Source organism: Mauremys mutica, chromosome 1, assembly GCF_020497125.1.
Source record: "Mauremys mutica isolate MM-2020 ecotype Southern chromosome 1, ASM2049712v1, whole genome shotgun sequence".
Lineage (NCBI taxonomy): Eukaryota > Metazoa > Chordata > Testudines > Geoemydidae > Mauremys > Mauremys mutica.
The window spans coordinates 143,389,993-143,400,529 of NC_059072.1; positions in this window are offsets into that span (position 1 = coordinate 143,389,993).

The following is a 10,537-nucleotide window of genomic DNA, read 5'->3' on the forward strand; positions in this document are numbered from 1 at the left end:
CCCCCTGCCCCAGGTCCATCCACCTAAATGCTGACGATGACCAGGGTGGCCAAAGATCCAGCTGCTGTGGTCGCCGCCGAAGGACCTGAAATGCCTAGGTCGCCTAATGGGTTGCACCGGCCCTGTCCCTACAATGGAAATATTGTGGGGACTCAGATAAACTTACACGTCTGTGGGGGGAGAGAGGGACAGAAGGAGGGAGGTGAGAGCAGGATGAAGAGTGGCTGGAGTGGCTGCCATGGGGCCAGGAAGCAGGGAACCAGAAGGCTGGAATGGGCCCAGGCGCAGGTGGGAACCCTTGAAACCCTCCTTCCCAGCCTGAAGCTGGCTGCCTCTCCCTTCCCCCTGATAAGTCTCAGCACCGCTCCTCACTCACCCTCCTATCCCTTCACCCCGTCCCATTCTCAGGGGGCTTCTGCCTCCTCTAGATGCCAGATTCCCTTTGGGTACATTCCACAGTCTAAAGAGGCTTCGTGCAAAAGTTCATACTCACTAGGAGCCTGATTCAAGGCCTGCTGAAGTCAATTAGAGTGTTTGGATGAGGGTTTGGATCAGACCATGGGTCAATATGCACTTTGGTGAGGATTCTTCTTAGTGCTGGTGTGGGGGATGGTGCATAGACAGCATGATTTTCCCACCCTCTCCCCAGCCCTGCTCCCTTATGCCTGCCCCTGACAACTGCATGGACCCATGTACCTGTGGAGGGGCTACCGTGGAGGTTGGGAGAAGGGAAGCTATAAGGCCATGGAGGAAGCACTACACTGTTCTGCTCTTCTCAGCAAGAGATCCGCCAAGTTTTCGTCCCTTCCACCCACAAAAACAGATGGGTTGATATGGCCCATAATTTTCTCAATTAAAACCAGTGGTGCAAGTAAAATCCATTTCTTACCAGTACGGGGGGGAGGGGAAGACACCAGCTAATGGGGGGCACGTGACCTCCCCATGTGACCCTCCTTTTAATTCTTCCCCCTGCCCTCCCACATCGCTGCGTCTCCATCCTCCATTTGTGTGCTACAGCAGTGGGGAAAGGAGCAGAACACCGGCAACTCCTCTGGCAGCTGTACTGCCCCCAGCCCTGCCCCCGCATCTCTGTCCTCCGGCAGGGCTGCTGCTGTACGGATGGAGGAGATGCAGCTTTCTGGAAGAGCAGGGGTGGGGCTGGGGACTGTACAGCTACACCAAAGGAGCTGCCAGTGTGCGGCTACTGGTTCCTCCTGTGTCTTACTGGGACGCCGTACCAGCGATAAATATTTTGCTGGTACAATGTACCGTACCACCGTAATTGCACTGCTGATTAAAACAGAAACCAACATATTAAGCAGAACTTTTGGAACATCTTGGGTGGCCTGTTTGTGATTAGAAATGAACCAGACAAGCAAATATTTCAGTTACCTTGTCCTCCCAATTCCCACACTACCAGTTTGTTTGTGTTCCAATTGCTGTCAATCATTGGTTGCTTAGATTGCGTAACGTTTTGCGCACTAAGTTAAACCAACAGTGTAGCTCTAAATTTGCAATAGAGAAAATCGATACAAAATAACAAATCTGAGTGCTTATTCAGTGTCAACAACAGCAGGTAAACATAGAAATCTGACAGATTTTTAGAACTTTATGTCTCAAGAATTGATGAGAAACAACCTGTGCTGTTTACAGAATATAGCATGTCTTGTGTCTATCTACAAAACACCTTTGCCCTAGTGAAAGCGCACTCTAATGTTGATAGGGCCAGATAAAAGCTCATTGGAAGATGCCTGCAATTTATCTATTACAACTGTAAGCAGCATCTTCTGGTTTGGTTATTTTCTTTAAAATACGATCAGGGTCTCCACTGAATTGCACAGTATTTATCAAGGTCACCTTTTGTACTAAATGTTCTTGGGTTAGGCACAGACATTGCATAGCATAACCTCTGGCAATAACAGTGTTTAATAAGCTTCCCAAACACAGCTCAGCACATAGCTCCCAGAGCTTTCTGTTTATATCCACTGAAGTCCAAGTCACACAGTCATGGGGCCAGTGGGCTGGCACATCTATGACACAGCCCTCAAAATCTTCACAAAGCTTTTCCCTAAGGCAGTGTTTAAGGACACCATAAACAGCAACGCATAGAATAGTCTGCATGACTTTTTTATGCTCACGATGTGACACTGGCTCAGTTAGTTCTATGCCAAGCCAACTCCTAAATTCCTCATAGCCATCATCCTCAGAGTCCTCTTCAACAATTTTTATTGGCCTTGAGCAAAAACAAGGTGGGCCCGGTTCATCTTCGCTGCTTGATGCAACACTGTCCAGGGCCTCTGGGTCCTCTAGAAAGGCATCATCGAGCTGTTGAGAGATTTTCAGAAAAGAAACAGTGTAAGCACCCACTGCTTATTTTTAGATTTACACAACCCCCGCTTCCTAACCCATTACACCCCCTCCTTGACCATGGCTTCTTAATCATTCATTTACCGGTGCAACATCTTTTCCATTCACCTTGTCTGCCAGTGACTTCCTCGAGCTGCAATCGCATTCCACCTCTAAGGGGGTGGACAAAGAGCGGCCATGGGCCAAACCCTGCGCTCCAGACAACCCAGGCAGTTTCCCTGGATTGCAAAGGGGACTTTGGCTTGGGGAATTGGTTGCTGGTGCCTGTGTCCACAATTGGGATGTTTTCATGAGGCTACTCAATGGTACATGAAGTGCCATGCAAGCAAGGGGAGAATGGACATTAGAGAGCGAGGCTGGGACCTCTGCATAGCTGCTGCAGTCAAGCATCCACAGCCAGAAGAGAGACAATGGGAAACGTGCTTCGATGGCTGGCCACAGCCGCAGCAGCTGTCTCAGAAAGCTCTGCTCATGCTCTAGCCAACAGAGGCAGGACAAAGACCCACACAGTGAGAGCCTGGGTTGCAATTAGCAATATGTGGGGGCGGGGTTCAATGGATTATGCTGTCCTGACAGTCTATTTCCTGTAATGTGCACATCCAGCCTCCCTCAATGAAAGTTAGGTTCTCGGTGCCCACAGGACAGGGCTGGCCTTACCATGAGGCGAACTGAGGCAGCTGCCTCAGATGCCAGACTGTGGGAGGGTGCCACTAGGACCCAGAGTGTAGAAAATTGTGTCTGGTGCTGATGCATATGTATTCTTTCTGCTCTAGATGCACAGAGATGGTGGAGTGCTGTGCTGAAGGAAGGAGGGCACGAGAGACATAAAAGGCAGGCAGGAGAAAAGGTGAAAAGGAATAACAGAAAGCAGCAGGAGCTACAGGGAGAGAGAGGAGGAGCCTCTTATGTACCTCTCAAGCACCTCCAGGAGCCTGGACTGATTAACACCAGCTTGTCAGGGAGCTTCCTGTTTCCTGCTGCTTCCTTGAACCCGCTTGAGGAGAACAGGCAGTCAACTGAAGTAGTAGGAACCAGTTAGACTGTGAAGACGCTGATATCTTCCCTCACTCAGACCCTGCTACCAGCTTGTTTATTTGTCCCCTTCAACTGAGTGTTGAGAGCCACTATAGCTGGCACAGAACAGCAGTCAGAAGTGAAAGAAGAAAACGCCCCTCTGGGGCAGCATTTAGAAAAAGAAAGAAAGCAACGGAAGCTTTTCTATCTAAGCAGGAAGGAGCTCTCCTGAGATACATAGACACAAATGTTTACGGTGAGCCTTCCGGCCCCAGTGAGGATGTGAGTGCTGAGGAGATGCCTGATCTTCCATTTAGTCAGAGTGCAGGTGACCTGGCAGCTACTGTAGCATCCATATCTCCATCTCAAATGGATGTAAGCATGCACATTCCTGAAGAAAAGTGTAGATCAGAGAAGAGTGTGGTGGAGGCACAAGAAACAGCTGCTGCTGAGTTTAATTCCTTATATCTAGATGATTCAGGACTGTGGACCCACTTGAGCAGTAGCCTGAGGGACTTCCTTGTACTGCATGGGCAACAACAAGTGAAAAACTTCATGTTCCCCAAAGACAATGAAAATAGAAGTTTCCATCCAACACATTACTGGTGTGAATTCACCAATGGTGACAAAGTGGAGAGGTCATGGCTTATGTACTCAAAAACCCGGAATGCTGCATACTGTTTTTCTTGCAAACTCTTCCAGTCTAATGTTCCAGCCACATTAGGTTCTACAGGAACAAAGAACTGAAAAAATCTGAGTAGAAATCTGGCATGCCATGAGACGGCAGCAAATCACCAGAGAGCATTCTATGAGATGAGACTAAGGTTAAAGGCCAGCACAGATGATCAGCATCAAGAGAAGATTGCATCAAAGTTCTGAAAAGGCTCATTTCCATTGTGAGAGTGCTTACTACCCAAAAGCAAGCACTGCATGGCACTTCAGATCAGCTGCATGTGCCAAACAATGGAAACTTCCTTAAAATTCTGGAGCTGATGGCTGAGTTTGATGCTGTACTCCAGGAGCATCTAAGAAGAGTCACCACCCAAGAAATGAACACACCCCATGACGTTGGAAAAACAATTCAAAATGAGATCATTCAGTTACTGGCAACAAAAGTCAAACAGAAGATTGTGGCAGATCTGAAGTCAGCAAGATATTACTATGTTATTCTGGACTGCACACCTGACATCAGCCATATGGAACAAATGACTTTAATGATGTGTTTGTAACAACAAGAGAACCTAGTGAAAATGTCCCTGCAATGGTGTCTGTCAGAGAGCATTTTCTATAATTTATTGACATTGATGATACTATAGAAGCTAGTATGACAAATGTGATTCTTAGAAAACTGGAAGATAGTGGAATTGTGATAGCTAATATGAGAAGTCAGGGCTACGATAATGGTGCCAACATGAGAGGAAAGAACAGAGGATCTGAGAGTTAAACTCTCGAGCTTTTTTTGTCCCATGCAGTTCTCATTCCTTGAAGTTGGTGGTCAGTGATGCAGCATCAGCTTCTAGTCAGGCTGCTGAATTTTTTAATTTAATTCAATGCATCTATGTATTTTTCTCTGTAACAACTTATTGATGGCAAATTTTGAAGCAACATCTGGGAACATCCTCTCTGACACTGAAACCACTGAATGCCACATGATGGGAAAGTCGAATGGAGGCAATAAAGCCTATTAAACACCAAATTGGGAAGATAAATGATGCCAAAGCTGCCATTATGGAGGATAACGCTATGTCAGGAACTGTTTGTTGGAGAACAGTGGCAGAGGGAAATGGAATCACCAGAAACATACATAACTTCAAATTTATGTGTGGCTTAGTGTTGTGGCATGACATATTGTTTGAAATAAATGTGGTAAGCAAGAGACTTTAAGGTGTTGACCTTGCTATATCTGGAGCAAGCAAAGTCATACGTACAGTTTTACCGGTCAAGTGGACAAAGCAAAGTCATACCTACAGTCTTACCGGTCAGATGAGGGATTTCAAAACGTTCTGAAGAGTGCACAGAAGTTGGCAGAGGAACTTCAGAGTGAAGCTATTTTCCCACCCATTCAAGAATACAAGAGTCACCGAAGAAGAAGACATTTTGATTACGAGGCACGGGATAATCCCATGAGACACCCCAAACTGAAATCCCTTTCAAGATACATTTCAGCAGGATCTACTTCAAAGATTGTTCTGGAATATAAGTGCACAATTAAGATGACCACCCTCTTTCCAAATGGTTTTGTTGCTCTGTGCATACTTCTAACACTTCCTGTAACAGTTGCGAGTGGAGAACGCAGCTTCTCCAAGCTGAAGTTAATAAAAACACATCTACACTCCACAATGACACAGGAGAGGCTGGTCGGCCTTGCAACCATCTCAGTAGAGCATGAGCTAGCCCAGACTGTGGATCTTCAGGAAGCAGAAGCAGTTCAAATCTTTGCAATCAAGAAGGCACCGAAGGCACCACTTTGATTATTCAAACAGATAAAAATGCCAATGTTTACTATGCAGACAAGTTCAGGCGTTTGAAAGTTAAGTGTTACTTAAAATTTTTGAACAAGGCATTTTAAGTTATCCATACACTATGCCATATAAAGCTATCAGATCCCTCCAGTTTCTTTGTACTTCTGCTTAACAGCACTCCTGGATCTACAGACATTTCCCAACTTCTCAGCTCATCCCCAATAAGAGCTCAGACCAGCAAGGTACTGAGCACATTAGCCCCAATCCAAAGAAACATATAAGCACATCCTTAACTTTAAGAAACTTTAAGACTGTAAGAAGTCCCATTGAAATCAACATGCTTAAAATTCTGGGTCCTCCCTACAGAAAGAACGATGGAGATAAATTGGAGATAAATTGTAGCCAGCATCGCAAAATATTTATGTGCCAGATGTGCTAAAGATTCACATGTCCTTTCATGCTTCAACCACCATTCCAGAAGTCATGCGTCAATGCTGATGACAGGTTCTGCTCGATAGTGATCCAAAGCTGCGCAGACCGATGCATATTCATTTTCATCATCTGAGTCAGATGCCACCAGCAGGAAGGTGATTTTCTTTTTTAGTGGTTTGGGTTCTGTAGTCTCCACATCATAGTGTTGCTCTTTTAAGACTTCTGAAAGCATGCTCCACACCCCGTCTCTCTCAGATTTTGGAAGGTACTTCAGATTCTTAAACCTTGGGTCGAGTGCTGTAGCTATCTTTAGAAATCTCATATTGGTACCTTCTTTGCATTTTGTCAAATCTGCAGTGAAAGTGTTCTTAAAACAAACAGCATGTGCTGGGTCTTCATCCGTGACTGCTATAACATGAAATATATGGCAGAATGCGGGTAAAACAGAGCAGGAGACATACAATTCTCCCCCAAGGAGCTGAGTCATAAATTTAATTAACACATTATTTTTTTTAATGAGCTTCATCAGCATGAAAGCATGTCCTCTGGAATGGTGGCCAAAGCACGAAGGGGCATATGCATGTTTAGCATATCTGGCAGGTAAAAAGCTTGCAATGTCAGCTACAAATGTGCCATGTGAACACCCATTCTTACTTTCAGGTGACATCGTTGTGACGTTGCACTTTATATGATTTTATGAAAGTATGCTGATGAGTGTGAATATAATATAACTAAAATATGCTTCATGCAAAAGGTCTCTTGTAAAGTATCATTACAAAGCTTATAATCTACTGAGTGTGGTCATCCTATTTGTATAAATGTACCACTCTTGTATCTGAAACTAGAAATATGAAATATAACTCTGAGGGCCTATTGTAATTATGCAAAGTGTGGGCCATTAATGATGGTTTGGAATCTTGATGGCTCCCATTAACCAGGACAACTGACTGTAGATGGCTCTGTTTTACTTGTAAGTCTTCCTGTATACATGTGTGTGCTGGCAAGTGGATAATGAAGTCTTACAGTGACATGTGATCATGTCACCTGAACTGGAATCCATCTTTAACCTGGTGCTGTTCCATTTTAGAAAGAGGGGTCCCCAGAGAGGGACAAATGATCCCTGCCTTATGCAAAACATATATAAGTGTGTGGAACAGAACAAAGTGAGGAGCCATCATGAGAAATCCCCTAGCTACCACCTGAGCTGGAACAAGGGCTATACCAGGGGAAAGGATTGTGCCTAGACTAGGAAGGCACCAAGTCTGTGAAAGAAACTTATGGGTACATCTCTCAGGGTGATATTTTATCTGTATTCAGTTGTATTACTGTACTAGGCTTAGACTTGCGTGTTTTATTTTATTTTACTTGGTATTTCACTTTGTTCTGTCTGTCACTACTTGGAACCACTTAAATCCTACTTTCTGTATTGAATAAAATCACTTTTTACTTATTAATTAACCCAGAGTATGTATTAATACCTAGGGGGTTGGGGTGGCAAACAGCTGTGCATACCTCTCTATCAGTGTTATAGAGGGTGAACAATTTATGAGTTTACCTTGTATAAGCTTTATATAGGATAAAACAGATTTATTTGGGGTTTGGACTCTATTGGGAGGTAGGCATCTAAGTGTTAAAGACAGGAACACTTCTGTAAGATGCTTTCAGTTAAGTCTGCAGCTTTGGGGCATGTGGTTGAGACCCTGGGTCTGTGTTGGAGTGGACTGGCGTGTCTGGCTCAATAAGACAGGGTGCTGGAGTCCCAGGCTGGCAGGGAAAGCAGGGACAGAAGTAGTCTTGGCACATCAGTTGGCAGCTCCCAAGGGGTTTCTGTGATCCAACCCATCACAATTGTAAATAATTATCTCCCATAAATGTAAACTAACTTGCTTCCCTTAGCAATTAGCTGAACAAGAAGTAGGACTGAGTGGAATCGGGGACATCGTTTTTTTTTTTCTGAGTGCAGTTATGTAATAAAATAATCTACATTTGTAAATTGCACTTTCACAATAACGAGATTGCACTACAGTACTTGTATGAGGTGAATTGAAAAATACTATTTCTTTTCTTTGTCATTTTTACAGTGCAAGTATTTGTAATCAAAATAATAATATAAAGTGAGTACTGTACAGTTTGTATTCTGTGTTGTAATTTAAATCAATACATTTGAAAATGTAGAAAAACATCCAAAAATATTTAATACATTTCAATTGGTATTCTATTGTTTAACAGTACGATTAAAATTGTGATTAATTGTGATTTTTTAATTGTGATTCATTTTTTGAGTTAATCACATGAGTTAACTGTGATTAATTGACAGTCCTAATTATGATGTGTTTTGTTGAAAACAGTTTCCCATTGATTAACAAGATTCCATGGGAAATTTTTGACCATCTGTATCCAGGAGTCCTAGTTATCGGATGATTTAGGGCTTCGGGACAAAGAAAGTTTTGTGCAAGTATCCCTCATTGTTCACTCCTGGTCGAGAAGAGATTTCGTGCTGTGGAAGTTTTCAGATGATGAGGCTGAGCAATAGAGAAGAGCTGTCACTGAAATACTGAAAACAAACGGGGAATAAACAGACTCTCTGAGCATATACAGCTTTTGGAGATAAGATATCTGGGTGTCTTGCATCTGAAGAAGTGGGTATTCACCCACGAAAGCTCATGCTGCAAAACGTCTGTTAGTCTATAAGGTGCCACAGGATTCTTTGCTGCTTCTACAGAACCAGACTAACACGGCTACCCCTCTGATACATGTCTGGGTGTGATTACTCTGGATTCTCAGAAGAGCATTTTAATAATCCAACTATAAAAATCATCTCTAAACATGATTCCTTTCAGAGTAACCATTTTCAGATTTCAAACGTATTCTTTTGTAAGATAAATTACAGTGATAGTGACCTCAATAATACCTGTAGCATCATGAAAACTTCGATTTATGTTTTAGCTAAGAATTAAATATTGTGTTATGCTGTTGATTATAGATGAGACTGCAGTGACAAAAGCCAGGACTTTGCAGTTCCTTTTAAACAAAAGTTGGGAACTGTGTAAGAAGCTGATTTCCACGGTGTAAAATAGTTTCCAAAAGGCAATTTAAAACTGCATATATTTCATTACAATTAAAATGTTCTGTGCTCAGTTGGTCTAGTTTTTTTTAATAGCTTTCATAATAACAGAGGGGAGACCATGGGAGGGTTGAGAGAGAGGTCACCCTCACATATTTAGAAATCTAGGGGGGCAATTATATATGGATGCAAATGCAACTAAAATGTTATATTAGCAGTTCTAAAATGATAAGCTCACAAGGTTGTCAGCCTAATGGCTATAATAGAAATTGTAATCAATGGCGATTCTAAAATGTTGTGTTAAATGCACACAACTTTCAATAGATATAAAATTATTCCTCTCTGCCAACATTTTCCAAAATGTGTTTCCAAAATTTGCTGTGAGAAAGACATAGCACTAATTATGGCTTATGGAAAAGAAAAAGTTAATTAACAGTAGCCCAGACTTGAAGAACTCTGTAGATCAAAACTTGTCTCTTTCACCAACAGAAGTTGGTCCAATAAAAGGTACTACTTGTCAGGGGTCCTTCCCCACTCTGAACTCTGGGGTACAGATGTGGGGACCCACATGAAAGACCCCCTAAACTTATTTTACCTGCTTAGGTTAAAAACTCCTACAACGCACAAATTCCTTCCTTGCTTAGTGTTCCTGCCACCACCAAGTGATTTAAACAAACATTCAGGGAGGGGCACTTGGAGTCCTACCTTCCCCAAATAACCCCTCAAGCTCCTACACCCCCTTTCTTGGGGAGGCTTGAGAATAATATCCTCACCAATTGGTAGAGGTGAACACAGACCTAAACCCTTGGATCTTAAGAACAATGCAAAATCAATCGGGTTCTTAAAAGAAGAATTTTAATTAAAAAAAAGGTAAAAGACTCACCTCTGTAAAATCAGGATGGTAAGTACTTTACAGAATAACAAAAGACTCAAAACCACAGAGGATTTCCCCTCTAGGCAAAACTTAAAGTTACAAAAACAGGGCTAAACCTCCTTATTAGTACAGGGAAAATTCATAAGCTAAAACAAAATATAACCTAATGCATTTCTTTCCTATTACTTAGTATTTCTGCAATACTAGATGCTTAGTTCAGATATGCTTAAAGAGATGTATTTTCCCCCTGCCCTGTTTCCTGGCTGGCTCCGAGAGACACAGAGGAAAAAACCTTTCCCCACAGATTTGAAAGTATCTTCTCCC